At 44.3% G+C, this 27,189-nt stretch overlaps 1 protein-coding gene across 1 annotated transcript in view; it reads right to left on the reverse strand.

Annotated features, from left to right (window-relative positions):
- The window catches only part of LOC109888620 (neurocan core protein), a 289,577-nt gene extending 264,631 nt beyond the window's left edge, over positions 1-24,946 (reverse strand). The window contains exon 1 of the mRNA XM_031822616.1: positions 24,628-24,946. The gene's annotated coding sequence lies outside the window, so the exon portion shown is untranslated. The remainder of the gene's footprint in view (positions 1-24,627) is intronic.
- Positions 24,947-27,189: the final 2,243 nt, after the last annotated feature.

Genomic DNA, 27,189 nt, shown 5'->3' on the forward strand with positions numbered 1-27,189 from the left:
CAAATTTAGCAGATGTTATTGTGGGTGTGCCGAAATGCTACAGAATAGAAACAGAGCAGAAATTGGCTACTCTTTATTTGACTTATGTAGCTGGCAATGTAACTGCTGTTTGACTTAACATTGAAAAAAATGTATTCCCAGTGCTGAGATAGTAGTGTAACTGACATGTAACATTAGCTAATGTTTCATCCCCTCTTGACTGAAGTTCTGTCTGAAGTGAATGACCACAGCCAGTTCAGCTCTAGCCTCTATCAATCTGCCAGCTAGCAGTATCCAACAGCTGTTGTGTGTATGGAAATGTTTTGAGCTGTTGTTTTGTCCTGTTTCAATAGAAATAAATGAACTTGGAACGTTTTCGCCTGTTGATGTACCATTAGAGCTAGCCAAAAGTTGGCTAACATTATTTTTTATTTTTGCCTCAATCACACTAGTAGACCTGAATCAAATGATGAAACCAGCAGCCAAATGATTGAAGCCTGATATTCTGACAGGTTTTGACAGCGCAATGTGAGTTTTTATTAGAGTCAGTATAGCAATGTAATGTTATTGATCTGTCAGTTTCCCTAGCTAATTCCCTACTTTTCACACTGGCACGGTATAAACGGATTGCCTAAATATGTATCTCCCCTGACGTGGGCATGTTTTCAATACAGACTCCTTTTTTCGTACAGTATTCCATATAAGGCATCCAGACCGTATGAAAGTTGCACAGTATACCCTTCATCTTGTAATTAATCAAATATAGTGATACATAGCTTGACATTTCTGCCATGCATTATGACATTGTGGGAGGATAACCAATCTTCCATTGAAAGGCAATGCATTTCTTAGCTGCTTTAAATGCTAGGTTACATAGTTTCTTCTGATAACAGTCCCCAAGTTTCAACATTTCCAAGCAAACAAAAACAGGGAGAAGGGCGAATCTGTAGATGGAACTTTGTATCCATTCTCTGATTGGTATAATATACTGCAAAATTCACCTGTGCTCCGTAGACTGGTCTTCCCTGACTGTCTGACCCTGCTGTGACACCTGTCACATCTGATCCTGCTAAGACATGATGAGCATAGTGTTGTTTACTGACTGTGCACCATGACAGTGAAGCCTGTAGAGCTGTTAATCCCTGGCCCTGGGGGTCTGCTCAGTCCTGGCCCTGGGGATCTGCTCAGTCCTGGCCCTGGGGGTCTGCTCAGTCCTGGCCCTGGGGGGCTGCTCAGTCCTGGCCCTGGAGGTCTGCTCAGTCCTGGCCCTGGTGGTCTGCTCAGTCCTGGCCCTGGGGGGCTGCTCAGTCCTGGTCCTGGAGGTCTGCTCAGTCCTGGCCCTGGGGGTCTGCTCAGTCCTGGCCCTGGGGGTCTGCTCAGTCCTGGCCCTGGGGGTCTGCTCAGTCCTGGCTTTCATTTGAGGGTATTGTCATCCATATCGGGTGAAACGTTTAGTAATTACAGCACTTTTTGCACATAGTCTCACTATATTAGTGGAGCACAAGTATTGGTAAAAATTCACTTCTATGTGTAGAAAAGTTAAGTATTTGGTCCCACATTCATAGCACGCAATGACTACATCAAGCTTATGTCTCCACAAATTGGATGCTTTTGCTGTTTGTTTTGTTTGTGTTTCTGATTAATTTGTGCCCAAAAGAAATGAATGGTGAATAATGTATTGTGTCATTTTGAAATCACATTTATTGTGAATACCGGTGAGTATCTAATGTGTTTCAAAACACTTCTACATTAATGTGGATGCTGCCAAGTTTACGGATCGTCCTGAATGATACGTGAAGATTGATGAGTAAGAAAGTTACAGAAGCACAAATATCATACCCCCAAGACATGCTAACCTCTCACCATTACAATAACAGGGGAGGTTATTATTTTTGAGGGGTATGACATTTGTGTGTCTATAACTTCCTCACTCATCATTGTTCACGATTCATTCAGGATGATCCATAATCATGGTAGCATCCACACTCATGTAGAAGTGTATTCTTCTCTCTCTCCGTCTCGGTCTCTATCGCTCTCTCTCTCTCGGTCTCTCTCTGTCTCTCTCGCTCTCTCTCGGTCTCTCTCGCTCTCTCTCTCTGGTTACTGATGAGTGTCTAGGCAGATGCAGAGCATTGTGAAGGTCTCACTCTGGGAGCCTGTCAACAGACTACTATTTCTCCTCTAAACCCTCTATCCCTCTGTGCTACACCTCTCTTCCCCCTCCTGTTCTCCCTATTAAAGGTCTTCACAGATCCACCTCTACCCAAATACCTGAGACCCGATCCGGGACCCGGTCCAGTCATGGGTCTCGGGTATGTGTAATTTTAACTGACTTGTCCAGAAGGGCCCGTACAGATGCAAACACAATTGCTGAAGTAATTTAATTTATGCTGCTGCTCTTGCTTTTCACAAGAGTGGAGCGTGACGCATGTAACTTATTGTTGTTGGCCAATTACAAGTCATCAAAGTGGCAATAGGCTACAGTCATAGAGCCTCCATGTGGCAAAAGTTAGGAGTTATATAATCAACAGAACATGGAATTAAAAGGATAACCAAAAGCCAACAGGTAGGCTGCTATTTAATATTCTGATTGGAGTTGTTATTTGTAACTGTAGGATGAGAAAGCGCATGCACTGCAGCCTCAGTTCACCTAGCTAGCTAATGTTAGTTTGATGCAGTCAAGATAGGTAGTATGTGATCATATTTGATGATAAATAACCTAGCTATGGCAGGTATTAGTCTACTACTGTCACGTTTTGACCTTTATTTCCTTTGTTCTGGGGAATATCGCCGCCCCAAAGCAGAGCTGGAGGCAGCAAAAGCTGCGAAAGCACGGCAGTGCGACAGGTACGAGAGGCAGCCCCCCCCCAAAAAAATTGGGGGGCAGACGAGGTGTGGTACTAAGCCAGGTAGCAGACCTGAGCTCACTCCTCGTGCTTATGATAAGCAGCGCATTACTGGTCAGGCACCGTGTTATGCCGTTAAGTGCACGGTGTCGCCAGTACGTGCCCATAGCCCGGTGCGCTATAGGGCAGCCCCCTGAAAGTGCCATGCGAGTGTGGGCATCGAGCCAGGGCGTATGGTGCCTGCTCAGCGGGTCTGGTCGCCGGTACGCAGTTTTGGTCCAGGGTATCCTGCGCCGGCTCTGCGTGCTGTGTCTCCGGGGTGCTGGGAGGGTGCAGTGCGTCCTCTTCCTGTGCTCCGCTCGTGCCAGGCAAATGTGGGATTGGAGCCTAAGGGAGAGGTGCATGTAGTAAGCACTAGATCTCCCGTGCTTACCCACAGCCCGGTTCAACCTGTGCCTGCACTCTGGAGGGTCCGGGCTAGAGTAGTTGTCCAGCCTGGGGAAGTGGTGCCAAGGTTGCGCACCAGAGCTCCAGTGCTCCCCCACAGCCCGGTCCTTCAGGTGCCTCCTCCTAACACCAAGCCTCCTGAAGGTCTCCCCAGCCTGGTGGTTCCTGTGGCAGCCCCACGCACCAGGCTTGCCCTCTGTCTCCTTCCTGCAGGTGGTCCTGTCTGTCCGGCGCTGCTGCCGGAGTCTCCCGCCTGTCCGGCGCTGCTGCCGGAGTCTCCCGCCTGTCCGGCGCTGCTGCCGGAGTCTCCCGCCTGTCCGGCGCTGCTGCCGGAGTCTCCCGCCTGTCCGGCGCTGCTGCTGGAGTCTCCCGCCTGTCCGGCGCTGCTGCCGGAGTCTCCTGCCTGTCCTGCACTGCTGCCGGAGTCTCCCGCCTGTCCGGCGCTGCTGCCGGAGTCTGAGGCGCCAGAGCCCCTCAGCTCAGAGGCGCCAGAGCCCCTGCCCCTCTGTCCCGAGCTGCCCCTCTGTCCAGTGGGGTCATTGAGAGGGGTGGCCATGGTTAGAAAGCCACGGAGGCGGACAATAAGGCGGACTAAGACAATCCCTGACAACTACATATAATGCAAATTGGCTTGGTTTGTCTGTTGCTGTCTCTGGTCTCTCCCTCCCTGCTAGAGCAGCACCTCTATCTCCCTCCTCTTGTGCTTTATCATCTCAGCTTAAAAAATTACTTTTCTGTTGCTTCCATCACTTGGATCAGATTGGACTGGTCTGCATCCGACCAGGTCTATACGGAACGGGTCTTTTGTCCTTGGGTCTGTTTGGAATGGGTCTCTATATTTGGAAGGGAAAAAAAGAAATATATATATATATATATATATATATTTATATATATGGTCTGGGTGGGAAAGCCCCAGGTCCATTTCGGAATGAGTCCAACTTTTTGGATCCGTGAAGACCTCTACTCCCTATACCTCCAGAGTCAGCACTGACAGAGCCCAAGGTGCCAACCTACCCTACCTCACATCTCTACTGTATATATCATGTACAGTACGTCACCCACCCCTAAACCTCAAATAATTTATGGTACACAAACCCTCCCATGCACAATTTCCCCTCCTCCTAACATAGCCTGTCTAATCTGAGCCAGAAGGAGAAGCCTGCAGTGCCATCAATGGAGAGCGAGAGAGAGCTCAAAAACACAGCATCAGCACACAACATCACGTACTACACATATCAGCATATCAACGTCTGTAATAGTAGGAGACGTGGAGACATGCATGGCATCTTGAGGGTGAGGTTATATGGCTGTGCTGAAGTGCCAGTGAGAATACTGCTCTCGTGGATCAGGTTCATATTCATTAGTGCACACCGTAGAAAACAGAAGATGAAAAAGCAGCTTCTCTTCTTGGACAAGGCCTGGTAGTCCCTCCCTGTTTCAGTAAGTTTCCTTCCATTTGATGCCTAGTACGTACAACCCTCTGCAGCCTCACACTTGTCAGGTTTCCATTCCAAATTTGTCTTAATGACTAAATTGGGGCAATTAATTAGCTTGATTAGTGGTGTTAACCCCAGCCCCTTCCACATGGTTCCTCTCAATACAAACCAGTCGATACGTATGGCAGTCAGAAACTAATCTAATACGGCACCCTTTTGATACAGTGCAAGATGTATTCATAATCACATGGATTGACTGAGAAAAGAGTATTGGTTTTCTCAGTCAGCGAGACAAAGAGAGAGAGAGTGACTAAACAAGGAAGCCATGATGAAATGTAGAGTAACTGTGGAGATAGAGTGTAACGGTTCGCTTCCTCGTTTCACCTCGGTTCCTCTCCATTTCTCCAGTCCATAGACCAGAAGCATGCAGTTTTTCAGTTTGTCAGTGAGCTCAGATGGAGAGGAAACTTTTCTAATGTCCCAACAGCCCTTCAAAGTCCCAGCCAGCCAGCCTGCCTCAACCTAAGCCCCTCTGTGTGTCTCTGTAGTGGGATGCGGAGGGAGGGAGTGTGGTGCTGGAGCTGGAATCATCCTGATATTATCCTGCTAGTACAGGTCTGATGGATGCAGTCTTGTCAATGGAGCCAACTGTTCCTGCACGACTTGGGCCAAGCCTGACTTTAATGGATGCCTCACACATTCCCAATGAATTCCTAAGAATGTTTCCTTTCCCCATCCCCTGCTACTGTTGTCTCACCGAATGCAACGCAGGCGGCTGTCTGGAGGAAGAAAGGAGGGAGGGAGTGGAAGAAGGAGCGAGAGACAAATTGGAAGAGAAATTAGGTTTGCTAGCCCACAGAGCAGGTAATGTGGCCAGGAGAGCAGCTAAACTGAAAAATTCTACAGTGCTTCAGCAGGGAGCTCACACCAACAGAGAACAAGAAGAATTTAGAAACAATTCATTTAGAAAAGGCAAAAGTTCTAAACAAAAACATATTGATGAAACATTACTTGTTTTTTCATCTCTGCTCCAACACACAGTTCCTAAACACTATTACAACAAGCTAAGATCCAAAAGCTTCTAAAGTTTCACTCAATGAGCATTTTCTGTGAATACAACGGATGGAATAAACAAAAGGCAGAATGAAGCCATTTAAAGAGTGTTCTAAAGGGAAAACAACAGAACTAAACACAGTGGGGGTCCCATGACAGCTTTAAAGAGCTCATAACAGACCTCTTATTTATTTAGAACAGTGTTGCTGCATGCTTTGTATAATTAATGAAGATCCTGCTCACACAGAGTAGACTGTATGGATGCCACTCTATTCTCTAGATACTGTAGAACACTACGTTTGACCAGAGCCCTTCACCCAATTCCTTGTGTAGGGTAATGCACTACGTCTGATCAGGACGCAGCTTCAACACACATACAGTATCATTATAGATTCATCAAAGCTATGGACACACATGCATGGAGCCATTATGACTCAACCGTGGGGACCTCATCATCCAACTGTGGATCATCATCATGCTGTTTACAGCATGAGGTGTGAAGTAGTCATTGCTCCCCAGACTACGCATTGGAGAGGTAGTTTAGCTGACTCATCAACCAATGTTAACTGTAAAGATGAACTAAACAAACACACCTGGCGTTAATTCAAAAGCAATTGTGTGACGATTGTGAAGATAACGAGCGGGAATCAGGTTTGAATGAAATGGATGGGAGGATGGATGGAGGATTGGCATTGCAAGGAGAAGGACACATGATGCCAGTCTTCTGAAGAAACTGTCTCTGAATTAATGCCATCCCTTCAGAAGTTTCGAACACATTGTCTCTAAAATGTGACGAAGTGGACCATCTTTCATCCATCCATCTCCTCCAGAGCGCTTTGGGCAGGATGGCCAGAAACTTCTGGAATACATGGAATACATGGGGTGGCAGGGTAGCCTAGTGGTTTGAGCATTGGACTAGTAACTGGAAGGTTGCAAGTTCAAATCCCCAAGCTGACAAGGTACAAATCTATTGTTCTGCCCCTGAACAGGCAGTTAAACCACTGTTCCTAGGCCGTCATTGAAAATAAGAACTTGTTCTTAACTGACTTGCCTAGTTAAATAAAGGTAAAATAAAAAATATCCAACATGGTGCCATACTATTTTGTATACATTTTTAACGTCCTTTAGGTTTGGTGAAGTTTCCGTCTTGGACTCACTGAAAAACATTGACATCCAGTTTCGTCATGCATGGTTGGTGCAAAATAGTTTGCTGCTGCTGCACAAGAGTTCAGCCGTTCTCCATCTGAGAAGAGATGCTACCGTGGAGACCATCTTGACCCCCGACCCCTTCCCCCGTCCTGACCCCGTGCATGAGCAGATGGGCCCGGAGTGGCGAGAGAGACAGCCAAACGGTCCCAGAGTCCGGACCTACTGACCTCTTGCTTTCCTTTGCCGCCAAAGGAAAGCAAACACATAATTTATCTGCCCGCCAATGCAAAGACTATCTCCCATAGGAACTGGAGCTGGCAGTCTGATGCATCCATGTGACAGATTGACCTGGCATTAGCTAGGCCAAAACACTGCAGAGATACAGCTCGGGCCAACCCAGGTCCAGGCCAGCTACATTTACACTTCCTAGTGGATACAAGCTAGCCTGGTCCCAGATCTGTTTGTCCCGTCTCGACAATTCCTATGGTCATTGCACAACAGTGACTATAGGAGTTGGCAAGACAGCACAAAGAGTTCTGGGACCAGGCTAGATAGGGCATCATTATTTAAAACAGCTTCAGCAATAGCAGCGCTGGTCAATCATAGAGCGAGAGCGGCCAATTAAAGACTGTGTAATATATAACACATGACAATGCTTTGATTGCAGCCGGGTGATGTGATGAGCATTTACGATATTCCTGCTGTGCTGATCAGGAATATGGGATAGCGTAATCAAGCCCTGTGTTTGCAACGGATAAAGTGCCGACTCTAATGCCACTTTGAGTGCTGTTTTGTCCTTGATGTCTGGTATTAAGACTGAAGGGAGAGAGAGAGGGCGAAGGGGGGCCAGGATGATGTTTTCGTTGCTGTAAAGATGCTAACTAAGGGGTGTTTGAGACACGGCTATGGTCGGGAAGCTCATGTTGCATAAACTGGTTGGGACTGATGAGAAAGCCATGATGAGGTACTGAGTCTACTGTGCTGGAGTCTGGATAAAACAATCACAGTCTGCATCCTGCAAATGCCCAGTATTCGGAAGTTTGGATGACTGAGGTGCCCAAAGTAAACTGCCTGTTACTCAGGCCCAGAAGCTAGGATATGCATATAATTGGTAGTATTGGATAGAAAACTCTAAAGTTTCTAAAACTGTTAACATAATGTCTGTGAGTTTAAAACCTCTTAAGGAGGCTGCGAATTTTCGCAGCTTTTTGTTAAAAATCGCGCAACATTTCAGCGTCCTGCTACTCATGCCAGGAATATAGTATATGCATATGATAAGTGTGTGTGTATAGAAAACACTCTGAAGTCTCTAAAACGGGTTAAATCGTGTCTGTGGCTATAATAGAACGTGTTTAGGAGTCAAAATCCTTCGAAAAACTGGTCACCAAAAACACAAAAATAATATCCATCCGCCAGTCAATGTAATGTCTAAGGCTGAAGAAAATACATGGCAATCCCCTGTAAACGCCTCCAGCTTCCACACGATGTCGCCAATGCTGTCATTTAGGGGCGGCTTTATCCTTGGTTTGGTAACGTGACGCATTTCCTTTCTTTGGGCTCACCACAGGATGTTTTGAATGTGAAAACACGGACGATGATTTCAAGACTTGCTGCTATCGAATACAGATCGCCCCGTGATCAATTTAATAGATTATTAACGTTTATTAATACCTAAAGTTGGTTTAGAAAAGTAATTTGAAGTGATTTGTAAAAGTATATAGGCAACTTTTGTCATTTTAAAAAGTGACGTTGCGTCTTGTAAAGGGGCATTTTTCTGGATCAGACCGGTCTTTAGCAAATCACATTTTGGGTATACAATGACGGATTTAATCGGGAAAAAGACCCAATTGTGATGTTTATGTGACATATAGGAGTGCCAAGAAAGAAGCTCGTCAAAGGTAATGAATGTTTTATATTTTATTTCTGCGTTTTGGGTAGCGCCGGCTACCGCTAAATCTGTTGTTTTGTTGACGGTCTGGTATTCTGGGGGGTGTATGCTATCAGATATTAGCTTCTCATGCTTTCGCCGAAAAGCATTTTACAAATCTGACTTGGTGGCTAGATTCACAACGAGTGTAGCTTTAATTCAGTACCTTGTATGTGTGTTTTAATGAAAGTTTGAGTTTTATCGAAAACTTTCGGTGGCGCTCTAAAATATCCGCTGATTTGATCCCGCCACAGGAACATCCTCCCTAACAAGATAACAGAACTGATATGGTGGGCGAAAGCCCGAGGAGAATCCATCAAGAATTTTTTGTTTTTAGGTCACCACTCATTGAAATGGCTGTCTATGGGAAAATCAAAGGAAAACCTCCCAGATTGCAGTTCCTAGGGCTTCCACTAGATGTCAACAGTCTTTAGAAAGAGTTTCAGGCTTGTTTTTTTGAAAAATTTGCTAGAATTTGTAGTTTTTCTAGGTGGCTCCCATTTTGGCTGAAGTATTGTGGCACGCGTGGATGAGGGCGCGCACTTCGTTATTTAACTCAGGTAATGAACATACTATTCTCTGTCTTACATTTTATCGTTTATTTACATATTAGGGTACCTGCGAATTGATTAGAAACGTTGTTTCTACGTTAGAAACGTTAGAAACGTTAGAAACGTTGGCAAAGTGGGTGGGGTTATATCCTTCCTGTTTGGCCCTGTCCGGGGGTGTCCTCGGATGGGGCCACAGTGTCTCCTGACCCCTCCTGTCTCAGCCTCCAGTATTTATGCTGCAGTAGTTTATGTGTCGGGGGGCTGGGGTCAGTTTGTATATCTGGAGTACTTCTCCTGTCCTATTCGGTGTCCTGTGTGAATCTAAGTGTGCGTTCTCTAATTCTCTCCTTCTCTCTTTCGGAGGACCTGAGCCCTAGGACCATGCCCCAGGACTACCTGACATGATGACTCCTTGCTGTCCCCAGTCCACCTGGCCATGCTGCTGTTCCAGTTTCAACTGACCTGAGCCCTAGGACCATGCCCCAGGACTACCTGACATGATGACTCCTTGCTGTCCCCAGTCCACCTGGCCATGCTGCTGCTCCAGTTTCAACTTCGACCTGACTGTGCTGCTGCTCCAGTTTCAACTGTTCTGCCTTATTATTATTCGACCATGCTGGTCATTTATGAACATTTGAACATCTTGGCCATGTTCTGTTATAATCTCCACCCGGCACAGCCAGAAGAGGACTGGCCACCCCACATAGCCTGGTTCCTCTCTAGGTTTCTTCCTAGGTATTGGCCTTTCTAGGGAGTTTTTCCTAGCCACCGTGCTTCTACACCTGCATTGCTTGCTGTTTGGGGTTTTAGGCTGGGTTTCTGTACAGCACTTTGAGATATCAGCTGATGTACGAAGGGCTATATAAATACATTTGATTTGATTTGATTTGATTTGTTTGACTTGTTTGGACGAAGTTTATTGGTAACTTTTGGGATTCATTTGTATGCATTTTGAACGAGGAAAACCAGTGGATTAATGAATCAAGCGAGCCAACTAAACTAACTTTTTGGGATATAAAGGACTTTATCGACCAAACAACCATTTTTTATGTAGCTGGGACCCTTGGGATTGCAAACAGAGGAAGAGTTTCAAAGGTAAGTGATTTCGCTATTTCTGACTCGTGACGCCTCTGCTTGTTTGGAAAATGTTTGTAATGCTTTTGTACGCTGGGCGCTGTCCTTTGATAATCGCATGGTATGCTTTTGCCGTAAAGCCTTTTTGAAATCTGACAAGGCGGCTGGATTAACCTCTTGCGACGAGCAAACCCGTATCTGGAAGCGCACTCGTAGCCTCAAATGCATTAGCATAACACAGCAGACATAAATACCCCTAGAAACTTTTCCTATTCATGAAAATTGCAAATTAAATGAAATAAATATATTCAAACACAAGCTTAGCCTTTTATTAACAACACTGTCATCTCAGATTTTCAAAATATGCGTTACAGCCAACGCTGTAATGGCATAATGGCATAATGCTATGCTAGCTCTGCTGGCAGCAGGCAACATTTTCACGAAAATAAGAAAAGCAACCAAATTAAATCATTTACCTTTGAAGAACTTTTTTCCGAAAATATTATTTTTGTAGGGCGAAATAGCTCCCGTTTCTTCATCATGCTTGGCTGAGAAATCGACCGGAAAATGCTGCAACTATAACGCCAAACTTTTTTCAAAATTTGCTCCATAATATCGACAAAAACACGGCAAACGTTGTTTAGGATCCATCCTCAAGGTGTTTTTAACATATATATTCGATAATATATCCGTCGAGGCAATTGGTTTCTCATAAGAAGCGATTGGAAAAATGGCTACCTCAGTATTTTACGCAAGATTTTCTGCGGGAGACACCATGTGACCACATGCTATATTCGGTCCCTTACAGCCATTCTTCAATGGAAATGTCTAAAATGACGTCACAAAGCTGTAGACACCTTGGGGAATACGTGGAAAACGTAAGCTATTTCGTAGCTCATTCACAGCCATATAAGGAGTCATTGGCATGAGGCGGTTTAAAAAAATGCGGCACTTCCTGGTTGGATTTTTATCTGGGTTTCGCCTGTAACATCAGTTCTGTGGCACTCACAGACAATATCTTTGCCGTTTTGGAGACGTCAGAGTGTTTTCTTTCCAAAGCTGTCAATTATATGCATAGTCGAGCATCTTTCCGTGACAAAATATCTTGTTTAAAACGGGAACGTTTTTCATCCCAAAAATTTAATAGCGCCCCCTAATGCATGACTGGTTAACAAGAAGTTAGGCTTTTAAACGATGTAAGACACTTGTATTTTCATGAATGTTTAATATTTCAAATTTTGTATTTTTAATTTCGCATCTGCAATTTCCCTGTATGTTGTCGAGGTAGGGCGCTAGCGGCACGTGTCGTGACTTTACTATCATTTACTGAAGACTTATAGTTTTTATCAAAGATTCTCTGTAATTAGTTATTACGCGATCAACTGATTAATCACTGTCACGGTCGTCCTCCTCTTCATCTGAAGAGGAGAGGCGAGAAGGATCGGAGGACCAAAATGCGGTGTGGTATGTGTTCATGATGAATATTTAATTAAAGAAAGTACTGAACACTGAATACAAAAACAATAAACAAATAACGACCGTGAAGCTATAAATGAGACCTGTGCTGACACAAGCTACTAACCTAGACAATCACCCACAAACAAACAGTGCAACCCGGGCTACCTAAGTATGATTCTCAATCAGAGACAACTAATGACACCTGCCTCTGATTGATAACCATACTAGGCCGAAACATAGAAATCCCAAAATCATAGAAAAACAAACATAGACTGCCCACCCCAACTCACACCCTGACCATACTAACCCCCCCCCCCCCCCCCAAAGGTGCGGACTCCGGCCGCAAAACCTTAACCTATAGGGGAGGGTCTGGGTGGGCGTCTGTCCGCGGTGGCGGCTCTGGCGCGGGACGTGGACCCCACTTCACCATAGTCTTAGTCCGTCTCATTGTCCGCCTCCGTGGATTCCTGAGGGGCTCTGGCGCCTCTGGAGCGGGAGACTCCGGCAGCGCCGGATAGGTGGGAACACCTGTAGGGAGGAGACAGAGAGACAGCCTGGTGCATGGGGCTGCCACAGGACCCACCAGGCAGGGGAGACCTCCAGGAGGCTTGGTGTTAGGAGGAGGCACCTGAAAGACCGCAGCCTTGGCACCACTCCCCCAGGTTGGACCACTACTCTAGCCCGGACCCTCCAGAGTGCAGGCACAGGTTGAACCGGGCTGTGGGTAAGCACTGGAGATGTAGTGCTTACTACGCGCACCTCTCCCTTAGGCTCCACTCCCACATTTTCCCAGCACGAGCGGAGCGCAGGCATAGGACGCACTGCACCCTCCCAGCGCCCCGGAGACACAGTACGCAGAGCCGGCGCAGGATACCCTGGACCAAAACTGCGTACCGGTGACCAGACACGCTGAGCAGGCACCATACGCCCTGGCTCAATGCCCACACTCGCATGGCACTTTCGGGGGGCTGCCCTATAGCGAACCGGGCTATGGGCACGTACTGGCGACACCGTGCGCTTAACCGCATAACACGGTGCCTGACCAGTAACGCGCTGCTTATAATAAGTACGAGGAGTGAGCTCAGGTCTGCTACCTGGCTTAGCCCCACACCTCGTGTGCCCTCCCCCCCAAAAATTGGGGGCTGCCTCTCGTACCTGTCGCGCTGCCGTGCTGCCTCCTCATATCGCCGCCGCTCAGCTTTCGCTGCCTCCAGCTCTGCTTTGGGTCGGCGATATTCCCCAGCCTGTGCCCAGGGTCCCTCTCCATTAAATATCTCCTCCCATGTCCAGGAGTCCTGTGATGCTGGCCGCTGTTGTTGCTGCTGCTGCTGTCGTCGCTGTCTTTTACCACGCCGCTTGGTCCTTGGTTGGTGGGTGATTCTGTCACGGTCGTCCTCCTCTTCATCTGAAGAGGAGAGGCGAGAAGGATCGGAGGACCAAAATGCAGCGTGGTATGTGTTCATGATGAATATTTAATTAAAGAAAGTACTGAACACTGAATACAAAAACAACAGAAATAAAGGTCAGAACGTGACAATCACGTAACTAATTAAATAGGAAGTCGGGGCACCAAGGAAAAATATTCAGATTATAAAGTTATCATTTCCTAAAATAACTTTTCAGATATTTTATCTGATCAATTAGTCTTCGAATTAATGAATTATTTACTGTACCTCACGTTAGTCTCATTCCAAACGTCGTAAATGGTTGGTTGTCTGCACGAACCCAGTCTTCACCATGAGTCAACCATACATCAATGTTTACATCAATATTTATTACTATCTAAGTAATTCACAGAAATGCATAAACAAACAAGGTAAATGTAATGATAGGAGGATGTGCCCTAGTTGGCTAAACCGGCATGGCGGCTTGTTAGACAAAAGGGGAAGTGGGGGTCGACTAAGAAGTCACTACAGAGTGATAATTATAACTATAACAATTGAAAAATGCTAATCCTTTACACATGAACGCTCACTCATTCGGGAACAATTGCAATCAATATATATATTTACGCTCAGTGTTTCGTCTTGATCTCTGGTGAAAAGTTTGTGTCTTTTGTAGAATTGTCCGTCTCTCTCCCTCTCTCTCTCGGTTGTGGTTAGAGGGGATTGTTCATGGTTAGAGGGGAGTGACATTCGTTATAGAATGGATGTTTCGACGGTTGTCGTTCTTCACGTTCAATGATACCGAATTCCTAGCTGACGACTAGTAATTAATATCAAAGACTTGTTCTCATTCTGTCGGGAATCGATAGTCTAAGAGTTTAACCACGTGGTATGGTTAAAAGATTCAGCAATGGTCTACAACCTTTGTACTCCCGTGATTGAGAGAAACATGATCTGCATTTAGCCATCTCGTAATTGAGGTAAGCTTGGTCTGCTGATCGAAAACCAGAGTGGGGTTTTTATTGGGAATGGCAGAAAAGGCTGTCCCAGGATGTCTGACCCTAACTGGGCTCAGGGGCAGTCCTCTGATTTAGTTCAAATCAAAAGGGAATTGTATTTTTCTTCATTAAACAGTCCAAAATCATATTACACCATTATACAAACAGTATCATACTCACTCATTCATCTTATACAACAATTAGATGTAAACCTCATATCTGAGGCTATTATATCAACAGCGTTATATGAGCTTATGGTGTGGTGATTCCACACCATCTCCCATGAGCTTTCCCAAGTTGTGACAAACGGACCCGTTTGTAGCTGGATTCTTCACCGATCTTTTATACTTTCTCCGGAACATGACATTTGTTTGCACCTCAAGTTCTGTGAGGTGGAAGGATTTCCTTTGTCCTTCTATGAAAGTTTACCCTCTCTCTACTATGTGGCCATGGGGCAGGGTCTTCTCAGGAATTTACAACCTCTGACCACAACAGCCTAGTTGAAGGAGGCAAGGGGGAGGTAGGGAGAGGGGGATGGGCTTGCTATACCCAAAGAGGCCAACGTCATGGCACATGCAAGCAGCTGAATTCTAATTGAGTGTGGGAAAATCCTACAGTATCTTAACCTATCTCTGCTTTTACATCTGACGCATTCAGGTGTTCTGCTCATCTTTTTCATTCCAGCACTTTTTCATTAAAGACCATTGAGGCGAATGCTAGCATACCATTCCAGACTGGTAGACAGACAGTGCTATCCCCAACCCTGACTCCTTCAGAAGCCCAGAGAAGCCAGTCGGCTAATGGCTCACCTCCATGCTGTCCTCTGGTACTCGCTGGAGAGGCGTTTTGGGGAGAGGAGTTCTGACTGCTTCTGATCAGTCTCTGTCAAAACAACTAAGGCCAAACAAGATGACGCCCAGTTAGAGCTCTGCCAGCCGCCTGCAGCTAAACAAAACAGACTGTGGATGGAGGAGAAATGAGAGGCTGGGGGAAGGAGAGTGGTGGTGGTGGTGGTGATGGGGCTTGGATACATTAAAGGGAAGGGACAAAAGAGGGAAAAAATAAGGGGCCATTTTGACACCATTAAGCCTCGACGTAGCAGACTGGGGATTCCATATCAGATCCTTACTCTCTCTTGTTTTCTATTTTCCTGAGAGGATTGGACATTACTTCAGCTGGACAACCAATTTGAGCGACTACAGTGCAGGGCTGCTGCCTACACGCTCCTACTACTGGCCTGGTACTTTAGCTCTAGTGGCTCTAGTGACAGCAGCCAGTGATCAACGACCCAGCTAATAGTGGTGTCGAGCAAAGAGGCATCCTTCACTGGGAGGGCTCTCAAATCAATCTGAACAGAGAGTGGGTCGTCGGTGCAGCCCCCACACTCAGACACATAGCGCGCGTGTGTGTGTGTGTGTGTGTGTGTGTGTGTGTGTGTGTGTGTGTGTGTGTGTGTGTGTGTGTGTGTGTGTGTGTGTGTGTGTGTGTGTGTGTGTGTGTGTGTGTGTGACCAGCTGCCAGACAAACCCTGCTGGACCCAGGCAGTGACTGCTGCTGACTAGAGGTGATTCCAGCCAGACAAACAGACATAAAAGCCTGTTAATTACAGCTGAGTGGACAGGGGCCATGCTGCCACACAGTCGGCTGCCAGGGGAGAGACGTGCTACCTGGGACACACACACACTGGATCAGAGGGTAAGGGGGCAGAGAGGGGTGCAGGAATACCCCTCTGGGAGGAATGCCCAGTGGTGGGGAGAATGGGGTTATGGAGGGTTTGGGTTGGCATGGGGCAACACTTATGCTGATGCTGACAGATGTTGTATTTTTGTGACATACACACATAAGTAAGCGTGCACATACAGATACACACACCCATATGGGGACATGCACACACACACACACTTTAGACCATATATTCTCTGCTAAATAACAGATTATCCTTGCAAATCAGTGCAAACAGAACCAGCCCCATCTTTGGACTGCTTCTCTCTCTGTCTTTTCTGCATTTCCCCTCCTCTGTTATTCTGCAGGATGATAGTTATTTACAAAAGGGAATTGGTTACAACCCCACCAGTCTAATTTGTCAAACAAAACTGAAAAGCAATTCAAAACACTGAGGAGAAGTTGACTGCAAAGATTCTGTGTGGCACGTCTAAACGCTGATTGTTTAACAAATGCATCACTCTGAGACAACACATAGAAACAAGGTTTTTCCTCAGTGTATCTCTGTGTGTGTGTGTGTGTGTGTGTGTGTGTGTGTGTGTGTGTGTGTGTGTGTGTGTGTGTGTGTGTGTGTGTGTGTGTGTGTGTGTGTGTGTGTGTGTGTGTGTGTGTGTGTGTGTGTGTGTGTGTGTGTGTGTGTGTGTGTGTGTGTGTGTGTGTGAGTTCTCTCAATGTTCTTCTCAGTTACTGACTTGCAGATGTTTCTTTCCTAAAATGGTAACACAGCAAACAAATGGGTTTTGATATGTGCCTGTTTATTCTCCCTTGCTAAGATACAGTAATGGGAAAGGAAATTACATTTTGCAATTTTCCCGTCACTAACATGACAACTATTGGAAAATGGATGTCCCTATATCCTCCATTTAAGGAACAAGATTCACTTCTACACACAACACTGACTGGAAAAAACTCTCTCTCTCTTTCTCTATTCTTCTCTCTCTCCTTTCTGCACTCACTTTCATCAATGAGTAAATTGAACAGAGAATCTCACATATCTAAAGGAGTAGAATGGGTCTTCCATGTAAAACCACTCTAGTGGGGCAATGGCAATCTCCTTACTGAATGCAGATCTACTGCAAAGTCTACAGGTTGGACATTTGACCTCGAACTCCTATGAATTGAAACTTCAATCAAACGGCTGGAGTTTTCAATTGAGTTTTTCCCTCCAGGGTATAGAGTGTGGATGAAGGACCAAAGTAGGACTGTGAGGCCCCTCCTAACGAAGATCAGCTTCAGATCCAAACGTTGTCAATAAAGAGGTGAATTGGGAGCTTTAACAGTGTGCAGGCCATCTTGTTCTATACTACTCTTCTCCACACCAGAGAACAGCCATTAACCACCTGGAACAGTGTGTGTGTTTTTGTGTACAGTATGTATGTATGTATGTATGTATGTATGTATGTGTGTGTGTGTGCGTGCGTGTGTGCGTGCGTGTGTGCACGTGCACCATCTACAGAGGAAGTGTGCTTTAACCTCAGCCCTCTTCTAAGCTGCCGTAGCTCATTCTGCCCAGCTCAGCCGATTCCAGTATCCCCTCAGAGGCTTTGTTGATATCAGACAGGTAGCTTCTGCTACAGAGCCTGCAAATTCTCCAATCACTGCAAGGTTGACTCCCAACACAAACACGAACTAAATCCACCTAGATACAGTTCAGAAAGGTGACTCAGGACACTAACTAACAGAATAGTACAATAAATAGGATCAGCCTGATCTCAGTGTGAATCTTGATTGTGAGAATATCAGTCTGTAGAAATGAGAAAATAATAATGGCATATATTGCATCAGAACTAAAAAAATCAAGAAACATGAGCTTCTGAGCTTTTGCCTTCAGGAAGGCAGATGGGGAAAGAGGATTAAAAAATGAGTTTCGTTCTGGAAAATATGAAAACTTAATTACATTTTCTATGCAGAACAAAACACCTCTACTGCTTTTTTGAAGCCACTACATTAAAGAGAAATGATTCACTAAGGCAAGCCGCATAAAGCTTTCTGTATCTTTTTAACATGTTAATGAGCATCTCTGAATTACACAAGGGGGAGAAACTAATAACTAATATCAATAGCAGCACAAGCCGATAGCGAGCAGGCAGATTGCATTCACAAAGCCGCCAACTAGAAATTGAGAGGCGCCACAACTGGGGTCCGAGAGGGATTTGAATTAAATTAATTACATTACTTTCCATTCTTCCATAAATCCAACACGATTTGTCTTGGTCTCCCCCCAGACTCAGACAAGGCAGATAGATATATGATTAGAGTTGGGCTTCTTCTAATAGGTTTCCGACAGACTCTGGGCTTCAGAAATACCTGCACTCAGAAGGAATGTGACAGGCGGAGTACCCCAGGAATTATTGTCTGTAATGGGGGCTTGAAGGGCTTACAGTATGTTACTCCTTCTACGTCTCTCTGCTATGGCAACCGTTTTCCTTCTCTAAGACCTTCCAAAATATCATATAGATGACCTGGTTTTTCCCCTCAAAACACAACCCCAGTCAACCCACTCAGAAAACATACAGCTTCTCTGGGAACTAAGTGTTCTGAAGACATGAAGGAATGCCTCACCCATCTGTACCCTTGACAAGTGTTCTCTGTTTAAAGGCTTATGGGTGTCTGTTGGATGGCAGGACATACCAGGGCTGGGAGCCCAGAACTCTGTCATGGTGCCATCCACTACCACGTCACACTCTTCAGTCAATAAGAAGCAGATGAGAGGGGGAGGGAGGGGAATAAAGAGTTTGGAGTGGCTCCATTCAGTGTTCAAACCCTGAAGTATCTCTCTCTTTTTCTCTCTTTTTCTCGCTCTCCTTTCCTGTGTAGCGACTCTTGTCTCTATTTAGCAGTAACAGAGTCTGCTGTGCTTGAGGAAGCATCGGAGACAATGAGAGCTTTGGTCCTGTAGCAGTCACGGTGCTGAAAACACTGCAGCCTCCTACACTCCAGATCCCCTTGGGAGGTTGCTTTCTCTCTCTATGTGAGGATTAACTGTTCTAGATAAGAAACCACTAGCAAATTGGTGAAACAAACAGCTAGTATTCTTCCCCTATGGGTTTCAGTCAGAATCACTATCCAATTCCAACCTGAGCAGCACACAGACCATTTCATTTGCCACCTGAGCCATATCACTAAACATGGATGCATCCAACCAAAATGGTCACCAAATAAGAGAGGGGAGAAAGATATTCAATCCCCAATCTTTGAAAAAGCCCATTTGTGCTCCACATTCAAAGAGAAAAACAGTTACTAGATGTCATGATTTATTGATGGTGTTTAATAGGCAAAATGCCCACATTGAATTATGCATTCGGGGTCTGTTACTCCAATGAATATTCACAAGCTGTGTCTGCTTAGAGTTATCTGGTAACCCCTCGCTGCCTTATTGGCTGCTCGCCTTTGTCTGTATGTGGTTAACCAATGGCACATCTGTGCCTGCAGCCTGACACTGTGGTTAGCCAAAGTGGTTAATGCCAGGGCATTGCTAACGCCAAATGAAAGCCAACAGCCTGCTACAGCTCGGGTACACCTCAACTCTGCTCTGCCAGGCCAGAGGCTTGAGAACAGCCTGAGATTCTCCTGACTGGCCCCACGTTCATTAAGGTGATGAAACGTCTCTGGGATTCTGGCAATAGGAGGGAGAGACTGGCAAAAAGCCAGAGCAGAAAATCAAATCAAATTTTATTGGTCACATACACATGGTTAGCGGATGTTATTGCGAGTGTAGCGAAATGCCTATGCTTCTAGATCCGACAGTGCAGCAGTATCTAACAGGTAATATCTAACAAATTCCACAACAAAACCTAATACACACAATCTAGTAAAAGAATGGGATGAGAATATATAAATATAAAATATATAGATGAGCAGTGACAGAGCAGCTAAGATGCAATAGATAGTAAAGAATAGATAGTGAAGGATACAGTATACAGTACATACATATGAGATGAATAATGCGAGATGTGTAAATATTCTTAAAGTGGCATTATGTGAAAGGCTATGTGCCCACAGCACACACACACATGAGTATGCAGACACACACGTACACAAACATGCACAGTGATCACACACACAAACAAATACACTCACAGAATTCATGTTACATGGAGGCTGCTGTGAGCATTTGCACTGATTATTTGGATCAGGGTTGTCTAAGTCTCTAAATTAGTCTTTGTGTCTGTCGGCATAACCCCCTATCCCCCCACAACCAATAATAAGCACCATTTTGTACTGCATGTATGAATGGGGTATTGCTTTCAGCAGGAATTCTGGCCGGCACCATTGACCATCTGAACCCTCTGCAGCCATTTGGATACCCTGCAGTTTGTCATGTTCCTAAGAAAAAGTTTGGGAGTGATTTTGTTAATTCAACAGCCAGAGGCTGCTTCATTAAGTCAATATTAATTTACTACATGAGTGAAACCTAAAAAAAAAAACGCTATTTCATTGGCTTGGATGCTACTCAAGTGCAAAATTGAATTCTCTGCGTTCACGTCGCTCGCTACAAGTGTCGGTGCTAAGCTGTGTGCAGCCGAGCAGGGCGGCACATTATTGAAAGACGGAGCGAATCAACCCATGCAAAAGCAGATAATACTCTGAATTCTCCCCAATCTGTTTTTCAGCCCCATGTGATGACAGTATTTCTCAGCAGCTTTTGGCACTCGTCGGCCTCTTTGGAAAACAGCCACCGCGGAGCAGTGTACAGCTAACTCTCTGTTATGCATTGGTGAAAAGAAGAAAAATGGAGCAGCAACCGAATTAGCAGTGCCACAGAACACCTTTATTGAGGTTAGTTTAGTGGTGTCAGCAAGCTACCCTTTCAACCTGGAGAGAGAGAGAGAGAGGTGGGGGGGGGATAGAGAGAGAGAGAGGGGGGGTAGAGAGAGAGGGGGGGATAGAGCGAGGGGGTGATAGAGAGAGAGAGGGGGGGGCTAGAGAGAGAGGGGGGGATAGAGCGAGGGGGTGATAGAGAGAGAGAGGGGGGGGGTAGAGAGAGAGGGGGGGATAGAGCGAGGGGGGGATAGAGAGAGAGAAGAGAGAGAGAGAGAGAGAAGAGAGAGAGAGAGAGAGAGAGAGGGGGGGGGTAGAGAGAGAGGGGGGGATAGAGCGAGGGGGGGATAGAGAGAGAGAAGAGAGAGAGAGAGAGAGAGAGAGAGAGAGAGAGAGAGAGAGAGAGAGAGAGAGGGGGATAGAGAGAGAGAGAGAGCGATAACTGATATGAGTGATTCTCAAACCTTCCATAACAAAGCCCTCACCCTACAGAGAGATGAACTTGGAGAAGTGTCCCCTCTGCCAGCTGGTACAGGGACTCTGCTCACGAACAAAAACAGACCTACAGAGCCCCAGGACAGCAACACAATTAGACCCAATCAAATCATGAGGAAACAAAAAACAAAAAACAGAGCATGGAATGTTATTTGGCCCTAAACAGCAAATACAAAGTAGCAGAATACCTGACCACCGTGACTGATCCAAAATGAAGGAAAGCTTTGACTATGTACAGACTCAGTGAGCATGGCCTTGCTATCGAGAGAGACCGCCATCGGCATAGCTGGCTCTCGAGAAGAAAGGCTATGTGCACACTGCCCACAAAAGGTGGAATCCGAGCTACCCTTCCTAACCTCCTGCCAACTGTATGACAATATCAGAGACACATATTTACCTCAGATTACACAGACCAATAAATTATTTGAAAACAAATACAATCCTAATAAACTCTCATATCTTTTAGGTGAAATACCACAGTGTGGAACCCCAGCAGCAAGATGTGTGACCTGTTGACACAAGAAAAGGGCAACCAGTGGAGTACAAACACCGCTGTAAATACAACCTATATACGTTGATTTATTTTCCTTTTCATACGTCAACTATTTGCACATTGTTACAACATTCCCAATAATATAACATTTGAAATGACAATATTCTTTAAAAACTGTTGTGAGTGTAATGTTTACTGTTAATGTTTTATTGATTATTTCCCTTTTGCTTCTTGTCTATTTCACTTGCTTTTTTCCCATGACAATAAAGCCATTTGAACTGAAACTGAATTTAGTGAGAGAGAGAGAGTGAGAGAGAGACAGAGAGACAATGGAAGATACGATTTAAAAGACAGATAGATGGAGAGCGAGATCGAAAGACAGAGAAAGAGAGAGAGACAGAGAGAGGAAAGAGATAGACAGTGACAAGAGAGATAGATAGATCGGTGCCTGTCTCACTAACAGGATTAGAGCTCATCATCTTTTTTTTGTGATCGTTCCAGTTTCCACAGGTGCCACCCAGGAAACACATGGCCCCCAACACGGGTCAGTGACAGGGAAGAATGATTTTCCATGCGCACATGTCCACATATGAGTGCTCAACCAAGTGAAGGGAAAAAAGAATAACACAGCAGTTGAGGTGTTTTGATGTCCCTAATGTCACTACGTGACAAGGCCCCTCTCCCTACAGTCTATCAACCAGCATATCCCTCCTGCCTCTGCCGCTTTCTCTTTCTGACACGCTTTGAAAATATAACACTGAAAATACATATGTAGCCTATGCTGTTCAGCTGCATCATATCTTTGTCAGACGCAAAGGCATGTTGGAGTCTGACGCAACAACCCCCACCAGCACTCGGGCACGCACTTTTATCAGTTTGAGCAGGAGACAGGAGTTGTCTGTTTTCAGGCAGCAAAAAGTATACAAACACACAGCCAGCCAACACACAGCCATGTTTGACAGAGTGCCATCAAAGATAACGTCTCAGGTTCCATTTCGGCTAGCTAGTTGTCATTGCTCCAGGATTTACAGACAGGGCTCCCTGGTAGTCGACTTCACACAGCCTGTTGTCATAGACTAGACGTAACATAGCAAATGTGAATCCGGGACACCCAAATTAGTATGGTATGTTACATTTGGTATGGTTACATAGGACAGAAGGTCACTTAAAGATACAATATGTAACTTTTTGGGGCGACTGGACCAAATTCATATAGAAATGTGCGTTATAGATATGTCATTCTCATTGAAAGCAAGTCTAAGACGAGGTAGATCTGTTCTATGTGCGCTATTTCTATGCTTCCCATTTTCGCTTTCGCTTTTCCATCTTTTACTTTCGGTTTTGTACACCAGCTACAAACAGCTGAATATACAATATTTTTGGTTATGGACAATACATTTCACAGCTGTTAAGATGGTACAATGATTCTTTACACTATACTTGCTTGTTTTGTCACAAAAAACTGAAATTAGGCAAACTATTAGAATTTTTGCAACCAGGAAATGGTCAGAGTGAATTCTGCATAGTGCATCTTTAAGGCAAAAACGACAGGAGGGTGGTTGGTCAGGGTGGATGGGTAGGAGTATAACTCAAACTTCTAGCAACCAAAAGGTTGTGTGTTCAATTCCCATTATGGACAACTTTAGCATTTTAGCAACTTTGCAACTACTTAGAATGTAACATAACCCTTCCCCTAACCATAATCTTAACTCTGTAACCTAACTCCTAATCCCCAACCCTAACTACTAGCCTAGCTAACTTTAGCCACGCAGCTAATGTTAGCAGTAGCCACCTAGCTAATGTAAATCTCATAAAATTGGAATTCGTAACATATCATACATACTGCCAATTCGTAACATATTATACAAATTACAAGTTGTAACATATCATACGAATTGTAATTCATAGCATATCATACAAATGGATGATTGACATCCACAAATTAATACATACCATACAAAACGTACCATATCGTACTAAATGGAGTGTCTCGGGTTTTATGAAAGACTAGAATCTCTACTCAGAATTTCTACTCTACTCAAATTTGCTCAGATTCTCATCCGGTTGGTTTCGTCAAGGTCGATGTTCTTTTAATTGACTCGTCAACAATTAAGTGGCTTTATAAGAGAGCCGATAAGCTATTTAAACATCCCCTTAAATTGCTCTAAATGTGTCACATTTAAACACATTAACACATTTTCTGTCGCACCCCTGCCCCTGGTGATGGCGGTGACTTTGCAGACCACAACATCACGCAAAGCAGAGATTATTCACACATTACTAACAGTTAGATCATAAAGGGACAGACAAGTATCATTCTTCAAATATCATTCAGTCAAGCATGAACTTTTGCTCTTAGCTAAGAGTGGTTAATTGTTGTATCAACAATGATTCTACATATGTTACAACATGATTGGAAAGGGTTAAATCATGTAAAAGCATGGCTAAAACTTTTTATAATAAAATTACATTTGAAATTAAAACCATAATGACAATTTAGTAATTCAAATGAGATAGCCTAGCTCTAAGGCAGCAAATACAAGTGTGGGGGGACCCTTAGTGTAGTGATAGCCAATGTTCACATAGAAAACTAAATACTGAAGCATTTTCAAGACATGCATAGCCTAACATTTAAATACAGCGGTAGAAAATGCGTGTCCATATAGCTCGTTTTGTCTTGTGAAGATATCCTATCCTAATCCTTATTGAGCTACTTACTGTAGACTATTCTACATGATAACGACGAACCAAGATAGCGGATTCTCCAGCTTCCTATTAAGCGACTCCAAAAATACTAATCGTAATGTAACATACTAGAATAGGCTATTTAACAGTAATACACATTGTTCTCACCTTTTAGGAGGTGAGCTACTCTGGTGTCTCTGTCAAGTCCTCAGGAATGTAGAGCGATACCGCCTGAGGAACGTTGGTCTGATCCGTTGCAGGTGTTCGGTTATTTGCGAGCCACAGTCAGAGGTGAACCATCAAGCCGCACCAAAACTGTATAAAGTGCAGGAAAAAAACGAACGAATCGGGTGTAGGAGAGGTCCAAAAGACAAAAACGGGGTATCTCTCAGTGTATAGCCTAGTTGGTGTCCATCCTATCACGCAGAGAGAAGAGAGGCAGACAATAAGTGATCCGAGTGAGAACGATGCTCACTTCCCCAGAAGCCAAGCGCTACTGAACAAAAGAGCGCAGATGCGCGCTGCAGAGTCCCGCTATTTAAATCAGCGACGAAAAAGGGGAGATGGGGGGGCGTTGAGGGGTGTTAGTCCTTTGGATGGGTGCGGGACCGAAGGAGGGAGGGAGGGAGGGAGAGAGGTGTAATTTGGCACATCTGCCCTATTACTGTATAATCCCGTTTGGCTATTTTGAGTGCCACGATGAAATAGCCTGGGGGATAATGTTACCTTGTGATGCAAATTCACCTTGACTTTGCGGAGTAAGGAAGTTAGACGTATAATTCATTAATGCTGAAACCTGAGATTCATAATTAGCCCTACTCTTGTTTCTGAAGTAAAATATATTAATTATAGGCTTAAAATATGTTTGATATCACACTTTACTGATAGGCTTGTCGCTCTTCCAAACACTTAATTAACACCTATCTACTAAAACTATCAACTACTCAGACAGGCATATAATACACTTCACTGTCAATATATTAAAACGTTAGTAAAGGTATGTATCACCAACCAAAACATTCAACTAATTGCAATTAATGCTAAAGTCATGAGTTATTAGCTCTTATAGATTATATGAGCTCATATAATTGTCTAGCCTTCTACAGAAATCATTAAGAACTGCCTCCCAACCCACCACTTTACCACTCGGAGAATAATGATCCCCCACGAGACGCCATGGTGCCGCAAGGGGGAGATTACTCGCACTACTAATTCACAGCCCACCAGATACACTTTCAGTATTGCTTGTTCTTTTAAGGAGGGGGGGGGGGGGATCTGCAGAGGGCTTTTTGAAACGTATGCGGTTTGTTCTTGGAGTGTAGAAATTGGGATTTTAGAAAATCTCCTTGTAATACATTGAACTGTGAACCTATTCTAAGCAATATGCTGGTGTTGAGTTTCAGACTTTCCAAACTGGCGAACTGTGGGCCTATTGAGACGGCTCTACACCGACCAGTGCTATTTTCAGTGCATATAGTACCTGCGCTGTCCATGGTGCCTAAGTGTTACCAAGCGCCACATGTTGTTGTTCGGGGCTTTCCTTCCAGCACCAAGCGCGTTACTAGGTTTTCCCAACGCACACAGCTACAACAGCTGCTACATGGTCTGTCAAAAGTTAAGCAGCAAATATGTAATTTTTGGGCGACCAAACCAAATTCACTTAGAAATGTGAGTTACAGATCTGTCATTCTAATTGAAAGCAAGTATAAGAAGCGATAGAGCTGTTCTATGGTATATATGTTCTATGTCACTATTTCTATGCTTCCTTTTCCTTTTGTTGTTTTTGCTTCTTTTAATTTCGGTTTTGTACACCAGCTTCAAACAGCTGAAAATACAATATTTTTGATTATGGAAACGATATTTCACAGCGGTTTAGATAGTTTATATACTTGCTTGTTTTGTCACCTAAACTGAAATTAGGCAAACTATTAAAAAACTTGCAACCAGGAAATGGCTTTTGAATTTTGTCTTTTTATATTTACTGCACTTATCTTTCACTTAAAACATTGCTTTTTGTGTCCAATAGACTATGACATTGTATTCAAAGCAAACAATTACTAACCAATTTCCAGTGGCATTTACAGGAAAACAAAGAGGCCTTCGCCATTGACATTTCATTGCTGATCGGTCATTCTTGAATTGCGGGGACATTTACATCCCTTGCCTTTGCAACCATGAAACACACTTTAAATGACTAATATTTACAAGTCATACATGTTTTGGTTTATAGTGAACTGTTTATCAATGATAGAACATAATGCAAGTTCTTTACTGCAAAACGTTATGTTTATCCATTGTTTCAAACAGCTGGATTCAATCCAGCTGGATCCGGCCCTTGAGGGGAATTCAACCCTGCCCATAGGTGGTTTGAGTAAAAAAGATGTAAAATTTTTTTTAAACAAACTCAATATACTTAAAAACGACTAACAACAAATCAAAAGTGTGTAGAAATTATAATGGATCTACATTCAGTTGCTTGACTGTCCAGCTCATTAATAATTTCATTTTATTTAATCTTTTATTTTTTTGCAGACGTTGCAAAGCTATCAGTAATTTACCACAATTTACCGGAATCTTCAGTAATTTGGGGAATTAACATATTAACTTAGCAAAAAAAGTCCTCTCACTGTCAACTGTGTTTATTTTCAGCAAACTTAACATGTGTAAATATTTGTATGGACATAACAAGATTCAACAACTGAGACATAAACTGAACAAGTTCCTCAGACA

Source organism: Oncorhynchus kisutch, linkage group LG4, assembly GCF_002021735.2.
Source record: "Oncorhynchus kisutch isolate 150728-3 linkage group LG4, Okis_V2, whole genome shotgun sequence".
NCBI classification, from domain to species: Eukaryota; Metazoa; Chordata; class Actinopteri; order Salmoniformes; family Salmonidae; genus Oncorhynchus; species Oncorhynchus kisutch.